Source organism: Lissotriton vulgaris, chromosome 3_1 (genome assembly GCF_964263255.1).
Source record: "Lissotriton vulgaris chromosome 3_1, aLisVul1.2, whole genome shotgun sequence".
NCBI classification, from domain to species: domain Eukaryota; kingdom Metazoa; phylum Chordata; class Amphibia; order Caudata; family Salamandridae; genus Lissotriton; species Lissotriton vulgaris.
In genome coordinates, this window is record NC_141689.1 from 319,700,154 (window position 1) to 319,726,776 (window position 26,623).

Consider the following 26,623-nt stretch of genomic DNA (forward strand, 5'->3'; position numbering starts at 1 on the left):
TTTGCACAAAATTACAGAGAAGGAGGGAGAATTGGCACTCCCTCGTTATGGGTCATTTCGATGGAGGTGCTAAAAAAGCTAAGAGGAGTGATGTCTTCTCTGAAGCCTCCACCTAGACCAATGCAATTTGAGGCATTAGATGCATGGATGAGAGCAGCAATGGCAAAGAGAATAGAAGCTTCACGGGGAAGAATGAAAAAAGCAATGAAGGCATATCCGGGTGCCAGGTGGGATGCACAATTGAAGAGGTGGAGAGTAGACACCATAGGGGGAAAACACTTATATCTGTCAGGTTGCTAAAAGGAGGGTCTGAAGGACAGAGTAAGACAGAAGAGGACAGTGATACGGATGATCGCTTTCTAGAGAGATTGCTGGCAGAACGTCCTCCACTTTATGACTCCAGATCAGAGCTGGAAAGAAAGCAGCAGCCTGGGGAAGCTTTAGGAGTAGATCGAACAGGGTCCGAAGAGCAGACAGCAGGAGTACGAGGGAGAATGACGGTAGTCATTAGGATTCCAGGGGGATCCAGAGGGCCAGGATATTCAGATCCTGATCACCATGGTAATGCATGTGCCATGCAGTTACCAGACTCTCTAACGGTACCAGTCACAATTGGTCCTGTGGTTTTGAATTATAATACAAATGAGAGAGTAAGTAAAAGTCATCAACAGACCAGAGAAGGGGAAGAAACTATGTCGGGAGGGAGTCTTACAATCAGTGGAGCAGGTATGGTACTCCAATGCCAGCCACTGCTGATCCATTGAGGATGGACAGTGGGTCTAAAAGAAGATGAACAGGAGCTTTGGCGAATTGTCTCGGTCAGACATCAGAATGTGGGTTCCACCAGTGAGGGAGTTAATGCTACAGAGAGAAGAGCGGGATATGAGACAGGAAGCCCGAGAGTAATGTTTCAACCACAACACTTGTGCGAAGGTAACAATTAGAGAAGTCGAAGTTGTGAGAGAGAAAGTTGTGACAAGGAAGAATTCGGAAGTGAACAGAGTCAGAGAATGATACAAGTGGCAATGAATGCACTATTGTTAGATGTGGTCAGATTGAAAATCGGAATAGATGAAGTGATAGAAGGGAATCTGCCATTGGAAAGGATTGAAACATATGACCCAAGCGAGTTGCTATTTGTAGTTAAGGATGTTACTAAACAGGTGAAGCAAGCTCATGAAGCATTGGTGCAGTTGGCAAGACGGTATGAGGTGGATTTGGCCGCAACAAAATTGATGCAGGGAAGTTGCAGACTGAATTATACTGATCAAGATTTAGAGGAAAAGCGAACTACAGGATTGAAGTCACAAATTACAGATTTGATTATAGTAATGTAACAGTGGAGAGAATCAGATAAATGGGAAGAAAGATGGGCTAAAAAGAAAAGTGGACAACATATACATGGTAGGGTAGCACACCGCTGTTTATGCAACTTTATTCTCCAGTCCTCATTATCAGTCGCATGCACACTGGTGACGTGCTCGGCCCGTGCAGCACGTGATTATCTGAACAACATCTTATGGGGAGCAATTCCCAGAGGTATAATGTATTTGCTACTGGCCATGTAAAAGAGAATTTCCATATACAAATTGCCTACAGCTTTCTGAGAGTTATTTAAATAATGTTAACATTGATAATAACAACGATGCAAATTAGATTGTGGTTTATGAAATGCATTGGGTCAAATAAAACTGCTTGTTAATGGATTTGGCTTCAGTACGTGTTTTTGTTAAGAGGTACGGATGGCCCTACATTAACATGAGAAACTTGGAAAATAGTATTTCCTGGTATGTGGATAGAAAGAGAGACGAATGTGAAGATGACAAATGAATGTAAACAGGAATTAAATAATGAAACAGTGATGAAATTAACAAATGGCTCCATACACAATTGAACAATGCTGTCGGGATTGAAAGCAGCGCAAGAATACGCAAGCGCCACTAACCTTACTCTGATGGCCAGCAGAGACGATAGACGATAGTCCTTCCAACTCCGCACCGCACAAACCCCAACAATGGAATATACCCACTATTTGAGCCTGTACGGATAGGGGCCGGGAGGTAGATTGGCTTCGGGGGACCGGTACTTCTGGTATCGTCTGGTCGTTACACCACAAGGTTACTGGTACTGGGACACTGCAGTTAGAGGAGGGGACAGAGAGCAAGAGGTTAATGCCGCAAAGGTGACTGTGTGAACTTTGAATCTCCCCCTTGGATGCCACACTCACCAGCATATCCACCCCGTGTATCCAAGAAAGAATCCAAGCATACGCACAGCGCTCTAGTGAAAAGGTTGCCAGAAGTACGGGAAGTTAGCTTCACTTCTCTACCTACCCCAGTGGTAGGCAACAAAATAGATCTGAAGGACTACTAGTACCAAGCGTTTAGGAGCCACGCTTGTAAGAACCACAATACTCCTTGTGGAACGGTGTAGCCCAAGTATCAGGGAGTGTCTGCAAACACTGACAGAGCACACGGAATTTCCCAGAATATAAACAAGAATGGCTGCAGCCCTAGTACCACTTCAAACAGTAGAAGTAAACAAAAGAACAGGAGGCGAGCCCGCACTCCTCAGGTATACTTGCACGACAGAATATGGCTTGCAACAAGGACTCTCCTGGATTCCTGACCACGCTGGCTCTTCGTCGGCGTCGTGCAGATCGGAGGACTGACCACGTAGGCTCTTTGTCGGCGTCGTGCAGAACAGGACAAAATGACCACGCAGGCTTTTCCTCGGCGTCGTCCTCAAGATATCCACTCGACAAGAGAATCCTCAACTGCTATGAGAGAATACGGAACAGGATTGACAAGCCCCGTTGTGTTCCGGAGGGGGAGTTTATATGAGGTCCTCCCATTGAGTCAACCCCCAGCGCCGGATGGCCTTCTGGGACTTGTAGTATTTCCGCAACGGACTGTCAATACGGAATCTTTTACCTTTGGCCGTGTCGATGGTAGCGATCGCTACAGAACCCCCTCTCGTGGACCGCCGTCCCGGCGGACGTCCTGGCTTCCCGGGATACTGCTCACGGAATTGTTCAACCAAATCGGGACAATGGAGATGGTCCACTGGCTCCCAGGTCCTGTCTTTGGGGCCAAAACCTTTCCAGTCCACCAGGTATTGGATCCTGCCTCGGACCAAGCGAGAATCCAGAATGGACAGTACCTCATATTCCTCGTGTCCTTCGATTTCCACAGGACGAGGACGATCAGGTAACCTCATGCTCGGAGGACAAGTACGTAGGAGCGATACATGAAATACAGGATGAATCGCCCATGACACTGGCAACAAGAGTTTCATGGCTACAGCATTTATTACCTCACAAATGCCATAGGGACCAACATATTTAGGCTTCAACTTCGTAAGTCCCGTAATATGCAGGTTGCGTGTAGAAAGCCAAATCTTGTCCCCCACCTTATACTCAGGTTCAGGGGTATGTCTCTTATCAGCGAATTGCTTTTGGGCTGCTTGGGCTTTTTCCAAATTGTTCCGAGCCTCGATCAGAATAGCCCGAAGATGAGCATGATGTTCATTGATGGCAGGAACCAAGGATTCAGCCGGCCATTCAAAGGGAAGCATGTTCGGATGGAATCCATAAAGGCAAAAGAACGGAGAACAGCCCAAGGTGGTATGTACAGCGTTATTGTAGGCGAATTCCGCCAACCACAGAAGGTTGGTCCAATCAGTGGCATTCTGGAACGAAAAACATCGCAGGTATTGTTCAAGCGTCTGATTTAGACGTTCCGTTTTGCCATCCGTTTGTGGGTGGTGGCTGGACGAGAGACGAGCATCTATCTGCAGAATGGTACATAGAGCCTTCCAAAAACGAGAGGTGAATTGTGTTCCCCGATCCGTGATTAACACACTCCGCAATCCGTGTGGTCGGACTATATGTTGCAAGAAGACTTTGGTTAAGTCACTGGAGGAAGGTAGACCAGGTAAAGAGATAAAGTGTCCCATTTTTGTAAGATGGTCAACTACCACCAAAATGACTGTTTGTTTCTCACAAGGGGGCATTTCCACAATAAAGTCCATGGACAGGGTATGCCATGGCTTTGGTGGAATCGTTAATGGCTGCAACAGTCCCGGTGGTTTGATATGACTGGCTTTTCCCTGGGCACAGATCGCACAGCTCTTTACATATTCCTTTGTATCAGATCTGACACCAGGCCACCAAAAGGATCGTTCCACATTAGCGGTTGTCTTGTAAATGCCCATGTGTCCCCCTAAAGCAGAATCATGTGCCCATTCCAGGACTTTTCGTTGCAACGCAGATGAGGGTACATACAAGGCATGGAAATGATATGCTAGCTGATCCTTTTCGCACCGATTGTCAGGTTCTTCTCGTACCCAAGCAGTTATATCCTGGTCAGTTAGGGCGACTCTAACGTCGTCTAGAAAATCTTCAGAGGTGATTAAGGCGATAGATATTTCCGAATATTCGGTCCCCTTAAGAATGAAAGGGGGTTCTGTAGGAACTCCCGCTTCTTCCTCACCCAACCTGGGGAGCGCATCTGCTTTTCCGTTACTGGTCTCAGGTCTGTATTTGATTACAAAATCAAAGTCTGAGAAGAAGAGGGTCCACCTCAGTTGACGAGGAGTCAAGGCCTTTGCTGTCTTCAAGAACAACAGGTTACGATGATCGGTAATGATTTCGACTGTATGTAACGCCCCTAGGAGGTAGTGCCTCCATTCTTCACACGCTCTTTTGATAGCTAAGAGCTCTTTGTCTGTGATGGTATAGTTAACCTCACACGGGGTGAGCTTCTTAGAGTAAAATGCCACAGGGTGAAGCTGACCTGTGGAAGGGTGGCGTTGAGACAGGACTCCCCCAAGAGCATACTGTGATGCGTCAGTTTCCAACACAAATGGCATCTTGGGGTCCGGATGTCGAAGAATGGGAGCTTGTGTAAACCTCTCTTTTAGAAGTTGAAATGAGGTCTCGGCTGCCTCTCCCCATTTGAAAGGGACATTTTTCCTCAAAAGGGCAGTGATGGGATGAATGACTTTAGAGAAATCCTGAATGAAACGCCGATAGTAGTTGGCAAAACCGAGAAAGCTCTGCACGGACTTGACGTTTCTTGGCGTTTTCCAGGTTAGGATGGCCTTAACCTTGCTCATGTCCATTCGAAACCCTTGAGCATCTATAACATAACCCAAGAAGGCGACTTTATGAACATGAAAAAGGCATTTTTCCAATTTGGCATATAGTGAATTTTGTTGCAGCCGTTCTAACACAGTTCTTACATGCGTGATGTGGTCTACCAGAGATGCAGAATAGATTAAAATATCATCAATGTAAACCACACAAAATGACTCCAAACACCCCCTTAACACCTCGTCCATAAAGAACTGGAAGGCGGCTGGGGCGTTGCATAGGCCAAAAGGCATCACTCGATATTCATAGAGACCAAACTTAGTTCTGAACGCAGTCTTCCACTCGTCCCCTTTCATTACTCGTACAAGATGGTATGCCCCGCGGAGATCGAGTTTGGTAAAATAGCGAGCTCCCTTCAACTGATCCATCAACACTGGAATTAAGGGCAGAGGATAAGGGTTCTTGATTGTCACCTTGTTAAAGGCTCGATAGTCAATACAAGGTCGCAACTCCTCACAATCCTTCTTAGGTATAAAGAACATGGGTGACGAGGCAGGGGAGGTGGAATGTCTTATGAACCCAGACGCCAAATTGTCCTCTATATAGGTCTTTAAATACTGCGTCTCCTTTTCAGTCAGGGCATACACCCTGCTGCAAGGGATATCCGCACCCGGAATGAGGTCGATCCAACAATCGTAGGTGCGATGAGGAGGCAATTGGGTAGCTTTTTGCTTATCGAACAATGCGTGAAAAGCTCTGTACTCATCGGGTAATGCTGTGGCACAACAAAAGGAATCAACTGTACATTCACTTGCTAAGAAAGTAGCGGGTGAGGGAACATGTGGGAATTCATGGTTTATCCCTTCCTGACAATGTTCCTTGCAATACTCGGACGTCATACATACTGTACGGGACGCCCAGCTCACCGAAGGATTATGCAGCGTCAACCAGGGCATACCTAGAATGAGACGGAACTGAGGGGCATCGATAAGGTCGAACTGGATGTACTCACAGTGATCTTCACCGAATCTCATTAATAAGGCAAGCGTATGGTATGTGACAGGGCCTGAAGTCAGTACCGTACCATCCACTGTTTTAACGGTTTCAGGTGTAGTTTTCTTTTCACAGGGGATACCCATGCGAAAGGCATAGTTCTGATCGATATAAATCCCGGTTGCCCCTGAGTCTAACAAGGCATCGAGTCGTAAAGGGTCCTGATTAGTTACCCATAAGGAAACACTCACATTCATATGAGCGACTGCAGGGTGTAGGGTATTAGCGACATAAGGGGAGACCGTATCGTGAGGTCGTCTCAAATCAGAGGTCTCTATCTGATCCGAGACCTTCAGTTTCCCGCCGGCTCACCGGAACTAAGAGCAGCCTGCCCCCGAGGAAGGGGATTTTTTGCTGGAACGTAATTCCTAGCTCTGCAGTCATTGATGAAGTGCCCCACTTTGCCACAATACAGGCAGAGTTTGAGCCTCCGTCGCCTATCCCTTTCTTCCCTGGTGAGAGGACCACGTATTCCCCCAATTTGCATGGGTTCCGGTCCTTCTGGGGACTTTACTTTTTCTTCACCTCCCGGCCGAGGTTTAACCAGGGGGTAAGAGTATCTATAATCCCCTCTGTTTCTATCCCCTTTCCGTTCCAGCAAACGGTGATCTAGTTGGATGGTCAAGTCTATTAATTCCTCACATGTAGAAGGCAATTGCACCACCTGTGCTAAGACGTCCTTCAGTTCTCCCCGGAGTCCTTGATAAAACAAGGAGATCCGTTTCTGAGCCGGCCAATCTGTTTCCACGATAAGACGATTAAAAGTGGTGATGTAGGACAACAGATCTTGGGATCCTTGTCTTAAGGTCATTAATTCATGATCTAGGGACAACATGTGGGACTTTCTATCAAACAGTTTACGGAGTTCTAGGCAAAAAGTGGAAAAATTATGCAAAACAGGGTCATTCCTTTCCAGCAAAGGAATAGTCCAGCTGGACGCATTCCCTCCCATATAGGACATCAAGAAAGCTGTTTTGGAAGCCTCATCCTGAAAGACCATAGGTTTACATAGGAAATGTAGACGGCATTGATTCAAAAATGTCTCGAATTTTCGCGGGTCTCCATAAAACCTTTCGGGGGGAGCTAGAGGTATTCCATGATTTTGGATAATATGGACCGTGGGAGTGGTCTCGGTAGAAGTGGATGGGGCTGCAAACGAACCCCCAGTTTGGAAGGAAGGAGGCGGCTGCAAGGTGGCCGGCCTAATCAAGGGTTTAACCACCGGCTCTCTCTGGGCAAGGTCCGACATGTCTTTGCGTAAATCAGACACCTCTTTATATAAAGCCTGGTTCTCAGCACGGGAGTTTTGAACCTCTTGTTGAAGTTCTGAAAAGCTCTCCAACAAGGAAGTGAGAGTAGCATTAGTATCCATCGTCTAGGCTGGGCTGTACTCTTGGGCTTGTCAATCTGTCGGGATTGAAAGCAGCGCAAGAATACGCAAGCGCCACTAACCTTACTCTGATGGCCAGCAGAGACGATAGACGATAGTCCTTCCAACTCTGCACCGCACAAACCCCAACAATGGAATATACCCACTATTTGAGCCTGTACGGATAGGGGCCGGGAGGTAGATTGGCTTCGGGGAACAGGTACTTCTGGTATCGTCTGGTCGTTACACCACGAGGTTACTGGTACTGGGACACTGCAGTTAGAGGAGGGGACAGAGAGCAAGAGGTTAATGCCGCAAAGGTGACTGTGTGAACTTTGAATCTCCCCCTTGGATGCCACACTCACCAGTATATCCACCCCGTGTATCTAAGAAAGAATCCAAGCATACGCACAGCGCTCTAGTGAAAAGGTTGCCAGAAGTACGGAGAAGTTAACTTCACTTCTCTACCTACCCCAGTGGTAGGCAACAAAATAGATCTGAAGGACTACTAGTACCAAGCGTTTAGGAGCCACGCTTGTAAGAACCACAATACTCCTTGTGGAACGGTGTAGCCCAAGTATCAGGGAGTGTCTGCAAACACTGACAGAGCACACGGAATTTCCCAGAATATAAACAAGAATGGCTGCAGCCCTAGTACCACTTCAAAAAGTAGAAGTAAACAAAAGAACAGGAGGCGAGCCCGCTCTCCTCAGGTATACTTGCACGACAGAATATGGCTTGCAACAAGGACTCTCCTGGATTCCTGACCACGCTGGCTCTTCGTCGGCGTCGTGCAGATCAGAGGACTGACCACGCAGGCTCTTCGTCGGCGTCGTGCAGAACAGGACAAAATGACCACGCAGGCTTTTCCTCGGCGTCGTCCTCAAGATATCCACTCGACAAGAGAATCCTCAACTGCTATGAGAGAATACGGAACAGGATTGACAAGCCCCGTTGTGTTCCGGAGGGGGAGTTTATATAAGGTCCTCCCATTGAGTCAACCCCCAGCGCCGGATGGCCTTCTGGGACTTGTAGTATTTCCGCAACGGACTGTCAATACGGAATCTTTTACCTTTGGCCGTGTCGATGGTAGCGATCGCTACAAATGCTGTGCCACTGGTTGGAGCTTGAAGGTACTCCATGATGATGTTGTTCTAAAAAGAAAAGTACCACAAAAGTGATAGGAGATACTCCACCTCCAGGTGGAGGGATGGGAGCAGCAGAAAATTTCCTTCTGAGAGAGAGGTACATAATGGGGGGTATGTACATGTGCCATGGAGCAGGGGTGATTTAGCAGCATTCACTAATGATTTTCCTCGGCTGAGGGAGAAACCTGCTGACTAGTATAAACAAATCAATAGGTTTGTTAAGATTTCGAAGGGGTTATGGATTGCTATGAATACCCTATTTGATATAGTGGTTCCAGGAGATTTATAAATGGCATGTAAGGTTGCTGTTGATTGGCCTGCTGCAAAACCGGCTAGCGATCCAGAGACCAATGGTTCTTCAGCTGAGGTGATGAAGAAATATGAACAAGTGATTAAATGTTTGCAGTCTAAAGTGGCCCCCCAGACTGTCGATTGGCTTAAAATTGATCGTACTAATCAAGACCCTAAAGAGTCTGTACAAGACTATTATGAGAGACTTTTAGTGGCACTTAAACAACATGGTGGATTGGATACTGTTCATCCAAAAGATATGGGACAGTTTGTTTTAAATTTGTGTTGAAATTAAGATCTGATATCAGTTTGGTGATACAGCACCACTTGATATGTTGGCAGAAAAAATCTGTCAACAAAATTATACGATATGCGAAATACTGCAGTGAACAGGTAGAAAAGCACAAAAGAAAACAGAAGAAAAACTTATGTTGGTGCAGATGAGGAATGCCGAAAGGCCTGATTGGGGATATGGAGTTGGAGGTGCGATGGGTTGAGGAAGAGGAAGTGGTAGAGGAATGAACCACCAACAGATTGTGCCACAACCTGAACAGGTTAGAGGAAGGGGTACAGATGTCGGTATGGGAGCTGTGTGTGGCAAATGAAAAAACGTGTCACCGCCTGCCACTATTGTCACAAAATCAGGCATTGGAAGCGCGAGTGTAGATTGAATCCAGCAAATCAATTGCAATATGAGGGAGAGGGTCAAATGTCAGAAGGTGTAAAATACTGTGACACAACCCAGATCTATGTATGGGGGAGGTTGTGAGTCTCAAGTGCAAATACCACAGCCTCCAAGAATACCTATGAGTAATCAGACATATCGGCAGATGTCTTACTTTTAGATAAAAGATAGATTTGATCAAATACAAGATTCTCATGAGTTTCAGAGGGTGGTACAGGGAGAGTGCACTTTGGGTGCTGCCCTGGAAGTGGATCACAGTGGACTGTTTGCAGGTGCAAAGGTGAATGGACATTCTGTTACCTTTTTGGTAGACACTGGAGCTGCGCTCTCCACAGTACGGACAGAAGTGGTCCCAGATTTAACCCTGTCTGGAAAGTCGATCCAACTGGTGGGAGTAACTAATTTGAAAATGACTAACCCGTTGACAAATTAATTACCTGTGAGAATAGGACCCTTTCAGGACACACACCAATTTGTGGAGTGTGATTCCAGCCCAGTCTGTCAGTTGGGACGAGATCTTTTGTGCAAATTAAATTGTACCATCTCATGCACTCCGAGGGGTGTGGAGTTGCAAACCTATGATGACGATGCTGATTTTAAAGTGGCCAATATGAGCATGTGTGCAGAGCTGTTTGTGGTGCTCACAATATAAAACCTATCATATGACTTCAGAGATTCAGTTTCTCCGAAGGTGTGGGATTTCACAGTTGAGGAGATAGAATTGATTTGAGAGGTTGAACCTGTTAAGATACCGGTCAAATCAAGTGCAGAGTTCCCACGAATCCCACAGTATAAATTGACTCCAGAAACTGTGGCTGGAATACTACCTGTAACTGAGTCCATGATTGCACAAGGCATTCTGAAGGAGATAAGAAGAAGTCCCTGTAATTCACCTATAATGGGACTACAGAAGCCTAGCGGCAAGTACAAAATAGGGCAGGATTTGCACAGGGTCAATGAAATCATGATCCCATGTTGTCCTGTGGTACCAAATCCAGCTGTTATACTATTTCAGATACCATGTGAGGCCGAATGGTTTACAGTCATCGATTTGGACCAGGAATTTTTCTCCATACAATTGCATGAAGATAGCCAATATATGTTTGCGTTTAGATTGGCTGACCTTCTGTTACCATGGTGTAGAATCCCTCAAGGGTATACAGAAAGTCCCTCGATTTTTAGCCAGTGTTTGAAAAAGAATCTTGAAGTGCCCCAGAACTCAGTCCTGGTCCAGTACATCGACGACCTGTTGGTCGCGTCAGAGACTGAGGATGCTTGCAGGTTCGATCCAGTGGCTTTGCTCAATCATTTGCCAGAGAATGGACACAATGTGTCCCCAAATAAACTTCAGTATTGTCAAACAGAAGAGCAATATCTAGGTCACCGAACTGAAAAGGGAAAACGAAGAGTGTCTCCAGATCACATAGAGATGATTCTGCAAATGGGTACTTCGAAAACACAGAAAGAAGTTTGCATGTTTCTGGGAATGGTCGGCTATTGTCAACAGTGGATCCCAAACTCTTCCTTGCAAGCAAAGCCATTTTTGAGGATGACTCGAAAATACATTAGTGATCTGGTAGAATGGGATGAAAACTGTTTGAGATCCTTCCATGAGATGAGAGAGAGCCTATGTCGCGCCCCAGCTCTGGGAATGCCAGATTACAACAAAGCGTTTTCACTCTTCTGCTGTGAAAAAGAAGGATGTGCATTAGCGGTCCTTGTACAGACTCATGTAGGTGCCCATAGACCAGTGGCTTATTTTTCCGCTACATTAGATCCTGTAGCTTCTGCGCTGCCTGGATGTCTCAAATCCGTTGCTGCAACGGGTGTCAGCATTGAGAGATGTGAAAGCATAGTAATGGGTCACCCACTTATTGTTTATGTGCCACATTCAGTAGAACTATTAATGACAATAACATTTGACAAACAATAGACTTACAAAGTATGAGCAGGTTATATTGGCTTCTGAAAATGTTACCCTGAAACGTTGTACAATGTTGAACCCTGCTACATTGTTGCCTCTTCCACAAGAGGAGGGAGAATATTGTGAAGAGCATGACTGTCTGGATGTTACTGAACTATCTACCAAACCCAGACATGACATTGTCGAAGAACCGTTGCCTGAATCTGATTTGATCCTTTTTGTTGATGATTCATGCCTAAGGAACAATGAAGGATGCTTGAGAGCAGCTGTTGCTGTGTGTACTAGCTCGGGGGTGGTTAAAGCTGCCTGCTTGAACAGAGTATACTCTGCTCAGGTGGCCGAAATTATTGCTGTGATATGTGCCTGTAGTTTCGCAGATGGAGTAAGAGTGACCATTTATACGGACAGCCAATATGGGATTGGAGTGGTTCACGATTTTGGACAGTTATGGTCTCAAAGGGGATTTTTTACGTCATCAGGATCCCCTAACCGAAATGGAGAATATGTACGTCAGCTACTGGAAGCCTTACAGAGACCCAAGGCCATAGCCCTAGTAAAGTATGCAGATCATGGGAAAGGAGAAGATTTCGTCACCAAGGGTTATAACTATGCTGATGAAGTAGCTAGTTTTTGTGCACTACATGTTTTTGTTTTCAATGGAGAGTACATAGAGGAAAGCACAGAAGAGACGGAGCTCAGCATGTTGTTGGCTATAGCTGATACATGGGATGAAGTTAAGCGGCTGCAGGATGAGGTCTCAGAGGAGGAAGCTGCATCATGGGTTAGAGCAGGATGTGAAAAGAGAGAAGATGGCATTTGGCTATCGACAGATGAGAGGAAAGTGTTACCTAACTGTTTACTAAGCCCAATGGCAAGGCAGATTCACGGAGCAGTTCATCTTGGGAGAGATGCCATGGTGCGAGTGTTTAGGCAAACGTGATTTAACCCCCGATTTCTTGTGCATGCTGAAGTAGTCTGTCACCGGTGTGTTACGTGTCAACAAATGAATGTGGGAAAAAGAACTGTGGTTGCGATGAGTCACATAGGAAGATCAGAAGGTCCTTTCAATAGAATACAGTTGGACTTCATTGAGATGTCGAGATGCAATAGGCTGAGATATGTTTTGGTGGTGGTGTGTATCTTTTCACATTGGGTTGAGGCGTATTCAACTAGACAATGTGACAGTCTCACAGTGGCAAAACTGCTCTTAAGGGAACTGATACCACGGTTCGGATTTCCCACCTCGGTAGAGACAGATAAAGGAAAACATTTCCATAGCGAACTTATGAAATTATTGTGTGCAGCTTTGAAAATTGATCAGAGACTGCATTGTAGCTACAGGCCTGAGGCTTCTGGTCTTGTAGAACAGATAAACGGCACAATCAAGATGAGGGCGTCAAAGGTGTGTTCGTCAACTTTATTGAAATGGTCTGATGCGTTGTTGCTGGTGTTAATGAGTCTGCGTAGTATTCCTGACAGAAGGACAGGGCTCTTTCCCAAAAAATATTGAAGGGAAGAGCTATGCAACTGCCTATGGTGCCAGCTACAGCATTGATAAACATCACAGATGAGCTGGTTATGGATTATTGTAAGAGACTGGCTGATGTGGTTAATTCTGTGTCCCACCAGGTGGAGGTTGCGACTGCATCCACCTCGAGAGACCTGCTGTATGATCTAAATCCTGGTGATTGGGTGCTTGTCCGAAAGCATGTGAGGGAGAGATGCCTTGATGCTCGCTGGTGAGGTCCATACCAGGTGCTTCTAGTCACAAGTACAGCGGTGAAGTGTGCAGGATTGCCAAACTGGATCCACGCTTCACAAACTCCCTGAGTCCCAGAACCTGTTGAGAACACGACTCCTCTTGTTTCCCGAAATGCAACTGAGGGTGTAACTGAAACAGAAAGAACAAGTCAAACTGTGAGAACTCTTGATGAGGCGGAACAATCAAATGAGCAAGAAAGAATAAACCAGACAGCCCCCAAAGTCAATTCAGATTCAGAAATAGACGATATTGCAGAGGTGAACTTTGAACCAGAGCAGAGTGAACAGCCTGACGGAGAAGGATTAGATCAAGAGGAAGAGAGGAGAGCTGATGTGCAGCAGCAAAGTTGCCAACAAAGAAAGAAAGGCTGAACATAAGGCTTGCATCTGAGAAAAATCTTGCTCCAATTCCTGAAACATCTGAATCTGATCAAAGTGAAACTGAAGCGAGACTGGACGGTCTGAGACGATCCAGAAGGGAGAGAGTATCATCTCAAAAGTATGCATCTCCTGCGTGGACATACTTGGCTGCACATGTGGGTGTAAATGTGGGTGTACTTGTAAAGCACACTGCGACTCCATGGAGTATCCTGGCGCTGAAGACCGCTGGGGAACCCGTCCTGGTTATCCCTGTGAGATGGTCCCTTTCTGGGTATCTCCAAGGTGAAACCAGGCATCCCCGGCGTCTGTGGGGGCCCGTTGTAGAGATGAGGCAAGCTTAATGCCCAGAGTTGCAGAGTGTGTTCCCTGGTTAGAGTAGGCACCGAGGCGAGAATTATCGAGTCCGTTTTGACCCTGGTCCACGACCCTGCTGCGTCGGGAATTGAACCCTGGTCCCGGGTTGTTCTCTGCTTACGGGTCTGCCGCCTCTAACCAGTGAGCCACACCACTCCACATGCACTCCAGATGCAGAGACCGGAGAGATCTGTGAGGTTGGGGACCAGCACAGAGAGTCACTGAGAGAGCCCTCTGACAATTGACCTTCAGTTAATAGTGCCTGGAAATGATGCCTTTGGAATCCTGACTCTGACAGTTCCCAATCCACCCAGGCTGAGTGGGTTACGCTTTCCCTACTTTTGGTCGACAGCCAACCGCACAAGAAATGGGAGAAATTTGTGCTGACATACTACAGCTTGTTCTTGCTATGCTTGGATCTGATATCATAAATGATGAAGAGTGAACTGTAAAAGACATTTATTAGCCTTAGAAAGAAGATAACCTAGCCCCAAGAGGAAGAAGATTTAAAATTAGGAACTTTCAATAAAGAGAAGAATTAAGGGTTAGGGCTGACTACTTCTCTTCAATAGGTTTAGTATAATTGAACCAGACATTGCATAATCAAGTGGAGAAAGGAAAATAAAAAGACTTTGTAAAGAACTCAAAGAAGCAAAGTAAGGAAACAGAGACTTTGTTGACTTCTGTTATGTTTCAATGAATGAATGAATGAATGAATGAAAGGCGTCTTATCCTGCGCGAACTTAGCCCAATGGGCGTCAAGGCGCCTATTTCAAAATACCAGCTCATATCAAAGGCGAAGCAGTTCATCCTTAATAGGCTCTTGAGAAGCACCACGTTTTTAAGGCCTTTTTGAACAGGTCCATTGAAGGTAAGGTTTTAATCTCCATTGGCACGGCGTTCCAGAGCTGAGGGGCAACGACGGAAAAAGCCCTAGCTCCCCTTCTGGTCAGCCTGAAACGAGGGACAACAAGTTGGAGTAATCCCGCAGAGCAAAGGCACCTTGTTGGATAATAGCGGGTAAGTAGAGAGCTGATAGCACCCTTAGAGCCATCCTCGAGTGCTCTATACGTCAGGCACAAAATTTTAAAGTAGATTCTGTGCTGGACCGGAAGCCAGTGGAGATCTCTCCTCGCGGTGGTGGCAGATGATGTCTTAGGAAGGGCTAAGACGAAGCGCGCTGCAGCATTCTGCACGATTTGCAGTCGATGTATGAGGCCCTTGTTGGACTCCATGTACAGGGAATTACAGTAATCTAACCTGGAGCCAACAAGGGCGACTGCAATCTGCTTACGTGCCTGAAGGGAGAGATAACTACGGATTCTGTTGAGCATCCTGATCACACCCCAAGAGATCGCCACGGTCCGATTCACTTGTAGAGACATCGAGAGTGAAGTATCAAAAACCACGTCGAGATTTCTGGCAGATTGAGAGGGGGTGGGGCAGATGCCAAGAGAGGAAGGCCACCACTCACTCGACCAGACATCTTGGTCCTTCCCAAAGACCAATACCTCTGTCTTGTCACCATTCAGCTTCAGGGAGTTGATGATCATCCAGTCTGCAACATGCTGCATGCATGACCTGAAGCTGAAGGCAGATGTGGTGACAGAGGAATGAGTGAGTGACACCATGATCTGGGTGTCATCGGCGTATGATACCACCTCCATTCCCTGCGATCTTACCAGCCTAGCAAGGGGGGGGCCACGTAGATGTTAAACAGGGTCGAGCTTAATGCCGACCCCTGTGGCACCCCACATTGCAAAGACTTGCCAGGGGAGAGGTGGTTTCCGAGCATCACTCTCTGTTCCCTATCAAGGAGAAAAGAGTTAAGGAGACTCAGGGCCGACCCAATGACACCTGCCTCTCTAAGCCGAGATGTTAGAATGGCGGGAGACAGGGTATCGAACGCGGCCGTGAGGTCCAGAAGCACTAGAACTGTGGTTTAACCAGCGTCCACTTTGCGTCGAATGTTGTCGACCACAAAAGTGAGAGCAGATTCTGTGCTGTGATCTTTTCTAAATCTGTGTTGGGTGTTGTCAAGGTACTCAGAGGCATCCAGAATGGAAGACAGATGAAAGTTCAGATGTGCTTCTAGTATTTTAGCAGGTGCAGGGAGTAGGGATATAGGCCTAACATTTTTAAGGAGGCCGGGGTCAAGTGATGGTTTTTTGAGGAGAGGCTTCACAATAGCCTTCTTCCATACCGATGGAATGGAACCCTGGGCAATCGCCTTATTCATCACCTCCAACATGGAGGGAAGAAGACTGCGTCTACACTCTTTCAGTTTTTTAAGAGGTAGAGGGTCAATAGGGGAGGAGGATTTCGTCCTGTCAAGTAAAAGATTCAGTCCTTCAAGAGACAGAGATGGAAATTCCATGAGTGAACTGGAAGGGGCTGCATCCAAAGAATCAAGAAAACTTATGCCAGGAGGGATATTCTCGTCCAGAGAATGACGTTGTACTTCTAGTGATGTATGGATGTCAAGTATTTTGTTGTGAAAAAAGTCTGAGATGTCATTGCATAGATCCTGAGAGCTGACTACGGGATCTGGGAGTTGAAGGGAGCATAGCGAGTCAGTGATTTTGAAAAGCTCCCTAGAGGAAGTGAGTGAGCTAGTAAGATTGGAAAAGTATTCCTGCTTTTCCAATATCACTTTCTGTTTATACTCCCGCAGAGCAGACTTATGGGCCTCCCGGTCCTTAGGATCCCAGGATTTCCTCCATCTTCTCTCACTCCTTCTGCAGCCCTGTCTTAGTGATCTTAGATGGTCAGAGAACCATGGTGCTGTCGGCTTGCATCGGGCTACATATCGCAGGGATGCAGGGGCAAGCTTTTCCACTGCGTTAGTGATACAATCCATCAGATCTTGGGCTGCCTCATCCGCGTCTTTAGGGGAGACCTCTGGAGACAGAACTAGAGAGGCAAGAGCCTCATCCGTAATGTTTCTGAGGTTTCTTCTAAGAGCGAGAGAAGTTGTATCCTGCTTGGTGGAGCATGAGGCAGAGAGAGCAAGATATAATGGTACTGCAAAATGATTAGTCCAGACCAACGGCAGAGGAGAGCCGCTAGCAAGTCTCGAATCATTAAAAAATACCCCGTCGAGGATGTGACCTGCCTTGTGAGTGGGACTGGTAACAAGCTGAACAAGGTCACAGGCTCCAAGTGACTCAACAATGACAGGGTATCCTTAGAATCAGCCTCATCAAGATGGAAATTGAGGTCGCCCAATATGGTAAGACAGGGCTTTCCAAAATAAGGTTAGAGAATTCTCAATAAGTCAGAGGAGAAGCTGGCTCTGTGGCCAGGCGGCCTATAGATCAGTATCCCCGTGAAAGAGACCGATGGAGCACATGTGATACAAAAGTATAGAGTTTCAAAGCGATCTTGAGGCATGGATAGCTGTTTAACCGTGCAGGAAAGGGAAGATTTAAAAAGAATGGCAATTCCTCCTCCTCTACGTACAGGTCTATCCAGCTTATGAAGAGAATAGCCCCCTGGGATGGCTAAAAGAAGATCATGGCCGGAAGAGTCAGAAGCCCAGGTCTCCGTAATGAAGACCCAGTCCGGCTGTCTCTCATCCACAAAATCGTGGAAGGCTAAATTGTGTTTGATGAGCGAACGCGCATTAATAGGAAAGCCAGTTCTGAGAGAGGTGGTAGGCTGTGTGGAAGAAGGGCAGGGTCTGATAGGGCCAGAGACGGGAAATTGAAAGGAAACTGAACAAGTCATACAGCAGTGAGTATGCAGTATCCCTTCAGGGGAGAAACGATTTAAACAAGGGCGCTCTGAGGGCCTAAGAGCCAAAAGTTCTAATAAGGTGTATCGCCTGGTTACCTTTACGAAGGATGAAGGTGTATGATCCAGATCCAGCCGTCCTGCAGCCCGTCCTCAGCGCGGACGGGCGCAGACGGGCTGAACTCTGGCGTAACTCCGGCGTCAGTCTGGCGTCACCGCTGCGCGTAAGCATGGCTGGAATTTATGCTCTGCTCGCCTCCTAGAGAGAGGACTAGAGCGCGCAGACTATCCCCACACAAATGATGGCCGCCAACGAGACGTGGGCGCAGGACCCGCAAAGTGCGGTGAGTTATAACAATTACAGTGCAGGAGAGAGGACAGCAATGTGAGTATGCGTGGCCGGCAACACAGTGATTCAAAATGGAGTCCGAAAAGTCAGGACGCAAGCCGAAATGCATAATTGGTACTCTTACCGTTGTGGTTCTTATTGTCATAGCTGTGGTGATTGTTACATCTTTGGTTGGGTCTCACAATGCTGAAAAGACTGAAATTACACCTACCCCAACTACCGTAGACATAGGAGAGGGTGCATCTGCTAAAGATTGAGATTTGATAAGAGAAACTAGTTGGATGCTACATGTAGATTTGTTAAAAGGAGATTTCACGCTAAATGCATATGCTCGTTTGTTGTACAAAAATGTGGATACAATGGAAGTGAAAGATTGTTACGTGTGTATGCAATTACCAGCATCAGTAGAAGAGGGCATCTAATATCATCACTTACCTTTGACTTATGGCATCACATGTAGTGTGTTGCTGAGCATGTTTTATAGTAAGGCCCATTTTGAGTACTATTTCTCCAATTATGATGTGGTGCTCTCAGAAGTTCCAGTCCTGAAGTACCTGAATAAGTATGATTATTATAATGAAGTAGAGAGTATGTCTACGTATTTCGTGCCTACTATTACCTTAAAAACATCGTATGCTCATAGACACAATTTGATATGCATGTTAACTGACATTGAAAAGAAATTTGTAGATCAGATAGAAGATCGACATAGACAAACCTTATTTAGTCCGGACCCAAAGCATAAGGTTATCCCATGGACACAGGAAGAATTAGATCATAAGGCAAAGGGATATTCTGGTCCAATAGCATTAGACTTCCAGCAAAAAGGAAATGCATTAGACACACATCAACTTATTATGACAAAATATTTGTGGGTGAGCGTGATTGTGAACACATTTTCTTAATTGAGGAGGCAATAAGAAAGGCATTATTGGACAAATTAACCATAGTGCCAAATGTGTATTTTGTGTGTGAAAAAAGTGCTTATGTTAAATTGCCCAAGAATTGGTATGGTACATGCTAATTAGCAGTGGTATTCCGTAACATTTTTCATGTAGATGATCTATGGCCTTTAGAAGGAAAAGGCGTTCACAGAGGAAAACGTGGTGCAGGTGCTAGAGAAATTGTTGGAGATGTTTTTGGGGCTATGATTCCAAGTGTGGGAGTGATCTTGAATGATGTGAAAATCAGAAAGCTGGCAAAAATAGTGGATAAACTCTCTGTGAAAACAGCCCAAATATTGTTACTCGTTTATGGGGAAATTGTTCCGATAAGGGCTTTGGTTCTTGCTTTAGACGTCCTCCTCGCAAAAGCCGGAGGAGTCTGTAAATTACTGAAAGTTCAACAGTGCTGCATGTATATTCCTGACAATAGTCGGGATATATTCGTAAATATATCAGTAATATTTTTGAACTACATCAAGATTTGCGTGATTTGGCTGCAGAGGGGATGTGGGAACAAATTGGCAAGGGATTTGGGAAGATTTGAAGCTGGTTTGGAAGCCTAGAACAAGGGATAATGGGATACATTTTTAAACCCATCATAATAGCAGTCATATTCATCATTGTATTATTGGGGGACATCAAAGCTTATAAATGGCAAAAGGCTCGCCATAATGAGAACTCCTTGAAGAAACGAGAGCAGCAGATAGAACGACTGCAGGACAGTCATTATCTGCATCTTAATAGGTTAGAAAAAATACAGACAGGGACGGCAAGCTACAACTTCTGTTTAGGTGGATCTCTACAGCAAGAAGCAAACTGCAAGAGAATAAGATGTTGGTAATATGACACTAGTCATAAGAGGGGGAACTGATAGAGTGCTTACAGCATTCTAACTTGTATGGGTGCATTATACTCATGGTTTAAACGCACTTGCATAATTGTTATCATTACGGTGTATTCTGTTTATCAAATGCATTTATTCTACATCTTGAACAATGAATGTAATGTGCACCTTTGGATGAAATGTACATATATTAGAGCCACCATCATTTCTGTATGCATAATGTGCAGGATGACATTATATTCATATCAATGTAATTGTGTATGTCAAAGTTGCCTGCACTGTAGACCCAGAGTTATAAGTTGTTGACAGTTTCGAAAGCCCTTGTTGCTGAAAAAATAATTAAACGTATCTCATGTGCGTGCCAGAACAGTATGCTCTCACCCCATTGCAGGTACAGGAATTACGGAGATAATCGGAATGTCTTTGAGTCTGCCTGGCCTATCTGAACCTCAAGGCCACTAGAAGACAAGAAGATTTAATTAAAGAAGAAATGGAAAGCTACTGAGAAACCTTTCAAGTGAAATAATTTGTCATGTGATACATTTGGGAGGGGGCTGAATTGTGTTTTTTTATGTGATGCGCAGGGACCGAAAATCAGACTTCTAGGGGTGTTGGGGGTTCCCCAGCTGCTGTGTTTGCTGGGTTAGATTGTATATGTTTTCGTTGTCTCGATTGTTGAAGTCATTCCTCTATTGTAGTACATGCCAGACTTACATTTACAATAGTATTATTGTGATGTCCTCAGTTATCATGACTCCACCACGCACTAGAGACTCGGCGTTGCAACTCTCCTACATTACATGGAACATCAGAAGTTTAAATAATCGCTGAAAAGGGAAATAGGTCCTTGCCTATTTGCGCCAGCACAGAATCCATTTGGCCTTTCTTAAGGAAACACACTCATCACCCAGACTAGAATGTACTAAAACTTCTTCATGGGGTTCTCACTGCTATTTCTCACACTATAGCTCGTAATCACAGGTGGTCTGCATCTGGATCCATAGTGGTGTCCCCTTCAAGGAAATAGAAATCACTTCTGACCCCTCGGGTCACTACTTGTTGGTGTTGTGCGGGTTGGCTGGTCAAACTGTGCTTCTTATCAATGTGTTGCATGAAACACCGACTCCCCTGACTTTTTCATTGACCTGTCTTCACAGATTAGCCAACATCAGGTCGATTACATCATACCAGGAGGAGACCTAAATATTACCTGCAAACCAGAACTTGATTCTACTGGGTTCGCAGTGGTTGCAAAACCCCGCTCTCTGAAAACGTTGACGGATCTTATTGATACTTTCCGTCTCTCTGACCACTGGCATCATAAACAAGCATTGGCATAGCCAATAAGTCTCACCTTTGGGACCTTACACGTGTTTAGCCATGCAACAGGTGATGTTGTTGCACCAAGGATATTGTGCTGCATAACTAAAAACTTATAAGGTTTCAAAGGCGATACCTTTTGGCTATGCTAAGGCTTGTTTGTTATGTTGTACAAAATTAAAGCTCAAAACGAGCTCTAAATGTTGAAGATCCATGCTTTTATTTTATCCAGAAGGCCAGGAAGTTTTGTATTATCCTTATCTGAATGCTGAGTGAGTTCCAAAGTTCATGGCTTTGAGAACCGCATCTTGATTATGTTTTTAGGTCTCGCCTACACAGCGTGCATACGCTGCAAAAGTAAAAGGACCTTTTCCGATCGCTTTGGTTTTTCAGCGTAACACGCGCTCCATTGCCTCCAATACCAGCACGTGCACGTGTGGAGATTCACTTGCGGGGGCGAGCGCCGCCACATGGTAGCAATTATCTCTCCCGCAAGTGAATCGTGTTGGACCCCCTCCTCCCCCATGAGGCGTGCACATGCACCTCCCCCTGCTGCAGCGCAAGCTTGTGCTTGTTCTTCTACGTGCGTGTGGGCCTTTATCTAGTTATTTACTTAATAAATAACTTTCTTTCAACACGACTCCGTGTCATAACAATGGCCGATATTTTTAAGAGAGGTGGCCCCTTTAGCGTTAAGTCAGAAACAATTCTAAAAAGATGTTGGTTTTTTTTAAACAAAGGCTAAATAAAAAATACAGTTCACGTCCGAGTCCATTCGGCTGCCGGGTCCAGATTTGATAAATGATGTCTGTCCAGTAAAAGCAGAAAGCATACAACCCCCAGCACCCCTTGCTTCCTCCCCGCTCCCTGCTTCTGGACTCCACCAGGCTCAGACTCTGAAAGCAAAAGTGCCGCTGGGCCTAGTCACCTTCTGAGCTGGGATCAGAGTGCTACGTCTGCGAGGAGCCTCTCCTCCCACCCAGGCTGGCCGAAGATGAACGGGTGGGCGGACCTGCGCATTCCGGAGGAGGAGTTTCATGCAGGTACCCGGTGTTAGGGGACAGAGGTGTCCGTTGCTCCCGCATTCCTCTCTTTACTCCCGGAGGAGGTTAGGCAGGAAAGTCCCAGGCTTGGGCCTAGAGGCTCGGCACGCTCTTGACGAGGCAGTCAGGGGATGGGCTAACGCTGTGCTCAACTCCATAACGTATTAATGGAGAAACCCAACAGGACTGTGTAAAGCAGACATACGTAGCACATTTGCTACTGTTCTTAGCATCATTGTGTTTCTGTCCTAGACCTGAAGGCACAGTTAGAACCATTAACGTGAGGTACAAATCACAGTCGTGTGACAGACGGTTTAAGGGTCTTAAAAACAAAAGGCGTTTTTGAGAGGGCCTGTCAAAAACTTTTTGTATTGTGTTGGTGAGAGGACAGAAAACCAAGGCCAGCCAAGGCAACTTAACTGCCTTGTACCTTCCAAAAGGAATCACTGTCACTGTTTTCGATCCTGCTCCTAACTCTAACCTACTGTACGATTACAACAGAGGCCAAAGGGCAGAGCTAGGGTCTTTTCTTTTTTGCATCATGGTTTCTCCCAGGTGCCCAAAACGCACCGTTTACAGACTATTCCAGATTATAATAGCTCCATAAATGAATGCTCTTGGATTAACAATAGAACAGGAAGTAATAAAAGGACAGTCAATGATTTAGCTCATCTTGCAGACGAGTTAATGTGATTTTATAGTCTTTCTGTTGATGCTGCGAAACCGATCTCTTATTTCCTGTAATCTTCTAAAGTAATAATTTAGCCCTATAGTTTTGAGGGAATCTTCATGGCCACAGGACATTTTCGGGGATAACCCCCTACTGAGACACTCATTAAACCTGGCAACTTAATGGGCAGTCTTAGTATCGATTTTGTTTTGTTTTTGTAAAGAAACAACAATTTCTTTACTGAATTTCATAGTAGATGGAAAGAGTGACTTAACAAAAGAGAATAGAGCAGTGGGGTTTGCTGGGAGTGCTGTTTCCAAGGCTACATCTTTAAACTCTTGGAAATTCCTGAAAGTCCAATACAAGAACATATAACTGCAGTTGCACTTTTGTTACAGTCTTTAAGAATCCAGCCCCACATTTATTTTCATGCTGCCTTACAGTTTCCCATAATGACTTTGCACTGATTCTTCGTGATTAAGATTGTTTTATATTGGCATGCAAAGAATACTTCATTCTTAGTGATACCTCAGAAATAGTATTTAAACGTGCATACTAGTATAGTAATTTTTTTTCAAGTTGAACATTTATTGTCCTTTTTTGTTTTCCCTTTTTTTTATATAAAAGCAAGCGGTCAACAGTCTTGCTTGCGAAGTCAGGGCACATTCTTGTCTTACAGTATAAGTAGCTTCAAATTGCTAAAACTTGAAAGCATGTACACGTTTTTATCCATCACCAGCAGGAATGAACAACTCAATAATGCAATAATTTTCTTAGAGTGATCACTTTATCTTAATAGTAAAGTATTCACAATAAATGAGTCATATACACAAGTGTCAGATATGTGTGTATGTATTTACTACACAGTGGCGGTTGTCACTGTCTTGATGTAGTTGGGTAAGAGTTTTTTTTATAGATAGAGCGTTTTTAAAAAAATTGCAAACAAAAAACAACTGCATTGAATTTGATCAAATTTTCCAGATTATTGAAAAGGTGCTGTTCTGGCATAGCCAATAGGTCACGCCTTTGTTTAGCCATGCAACACTTGATGTTGTTGCACCAAGGATATGGTGCTGGATAACTAAACACTTATAAGGTCCCAAAGGCGAGACCTATTGGCCATGCCAATGCTTGTTTTTAAATGTGGTCCTCTGACTTAAAGGAGTTTCAAATAGACTGCTTACTATTTAGGAAATACATATTCAAATCTGTGCAAAACTGCATATTATGTAAAATTGGAACCATGCAAATAAGAAAAAAGTGACACGTGGTAAATTAGCAAAATACCAACAACTTGGTGGATACCTACGTGTGGACACTACAAAGGCAACATATCACACGTGGGTACAATGTATCTCCATCAACAAAATGCTTCTCGCAATTCATTGGTTTCTTCACACTAGGCTGGACCAATAGCAAATTGCAGAAAAAAAGAATTACGCAGCCCAACAAACAAATGTGGTGATATTAAAAACAAAGCCTGTCATGTTCTGCCAAAGTCATAGTTTGTAGAGATATATTTTTCAATCTTCAAGCTAGTAGAAACAAACCGCGAGGTACGAAGAGGAAATAAAGGTATGCATTTAGAGCTGGTGGGAGGGCTAGCACATGTGCAGATACTGATCTTAAACCGCTTCTGGATTTCAATGCGTTGCGAAGAACAGCAGCTTTGAATACCAAGGGCACGATGTACAAAGCACCTTTGTGGTTTCAAATCCTGGGATTTGCAAAATCACAGGGGTTGCATATTCAAAAGGGCTTTTCATAATGTACAAAAGCTCACAAATATTTGATACTTTTGCAATCCTTTCAGAATCGAAAATAGGAGACATGAAAGGGCAGCATGTTAGGTTTTGGAAACCGTTTCTCGCGCAAAACATTTACGTTTGTAAATCTCAACAAGACCACCTGGGTAGTGCTTAATAAGTCAAGAGTATACCTTAAAACTATTTCCTCCATGCGGGCATAGGTGACAGTCATGCACATTACATTATCAATAGGTGTGCGTGTCACCAAACGTTGGAATACCTCTAAATTAAAAATTCTTGAGACACATTTTTATGAAAAATATAGAGAAGAAAAACGCAGGCACAAGAAGCAAGTACTTGAGCATCCACCTGTTGAGAAAAGAAGATTGAAAGAAAGTCCTGTTTTCATGGTTAAAGTGAAGTGAAGTCAGTCCCCTTTCTATGTTGCCAGCTAGAAGAGAGGGTTGTTCCAGAGATCACTATATGAATGACGTTGTAGTAGTAGGGCTTTTGTGCGTCAGCATCGCAGAGCAGACCGGCAAAGTAGGCCACGATAAGGCACATTTAAGAGAGGCAAGCAGGATTCCAGGTATATGTGAGCATGGCATGAATAGATTACTACCAAGCTTCTAGGAGCACATCACAGCGAAGCACAAGTCTCAGTCTGTACCTTGTAGCAAGATGGAGCAACGCAATCTACATACAAGAGGCACGTGGAGAGTGGAGAGTGAATTCGAACTCCCAGAAATCCAACTTATGGAATAGAGGTTATCGAGCAGGTGGCATGACATTGATAGGACCACCACTTCATCACACCCAGAACGCCATCACTTTTTGATAAGAGAAGCCCAGCAATCTTTGCTATTAACTAAACAGGGATATTAACATCCAATATAGAGGACTGAGGACTTCTAGCCGGTCAAATTCCATGGGCATTATCACAGTGATGGAGGCAAGGAGGCAATACCATTAATTGGAACATGGAAGCATAATATATGTACCACCTCCTCCTTGAGGGGTCATCGATAAAATTTTGGTTGCCCGGTTTTTATAAGTCCTGATGAAGACTCGCATGGCCCAGGCATAATTCACCGCTAGGCCCGAAGTCGAGTCGAAACGTCGACGCCCTTGATACTGAACCTGGACCCATATGTTTCCGCTTTATATTCATGTGCAAATCATTGATGACACATATGTGTGCTTCTATTGAAAAACTATGACAATTATGGAATAATTTGTATTCATGGCCAGGTCGAACAGGACGGATAATTGCGGATCCGCACTGTTTTGTATAAAGTGTTTATGAATATCTTTATGTCACTATTTCTTGAGATTTCTTTTCTTCTCTTGATCACCCAACACTATACAGTTCACCCTTCTCTATTTGCACGCTCCTCTTGAGGGCAACCATTATGACTCTTATTTATTGTCAGTCAGTTACATTTTTACTCAGAGGCAATGAATGAATAAATTGCCCTTGGTTTATATGTATGCTGTTGCTTTCCCTTTTTTTGATATTGGTGCATTCATTGGTTGGAGCAGATTTATATGCTCAAGAAATGTTTATTTGATGACTAAGTACTGACTAACTGTTGTATTGAAAAGAAATAGTCCACTTACCCTTGTTTATTAATATTGTACGATACCCTGGTCCAGGACCATTTGGGTTACCCCATTGTATTAATGGGTACCATAACCCTGGCAGACTTTACAGACTATTACAAGTCCCTTTACATGTTGCGTTACGGCAACAGCGATGAACCATTGGCCAATTGCTATGATTTGGGTCAAATCTGGTCAACAGCAATTTCTTTGCTCCCCCATTACATGTGAGGAACTCTCTCAGGCCATAGTTGACTTAAGTGGCTCAAAGGCTCCAGGACTCAATGGGTTTTCCGGAAATTTCCAA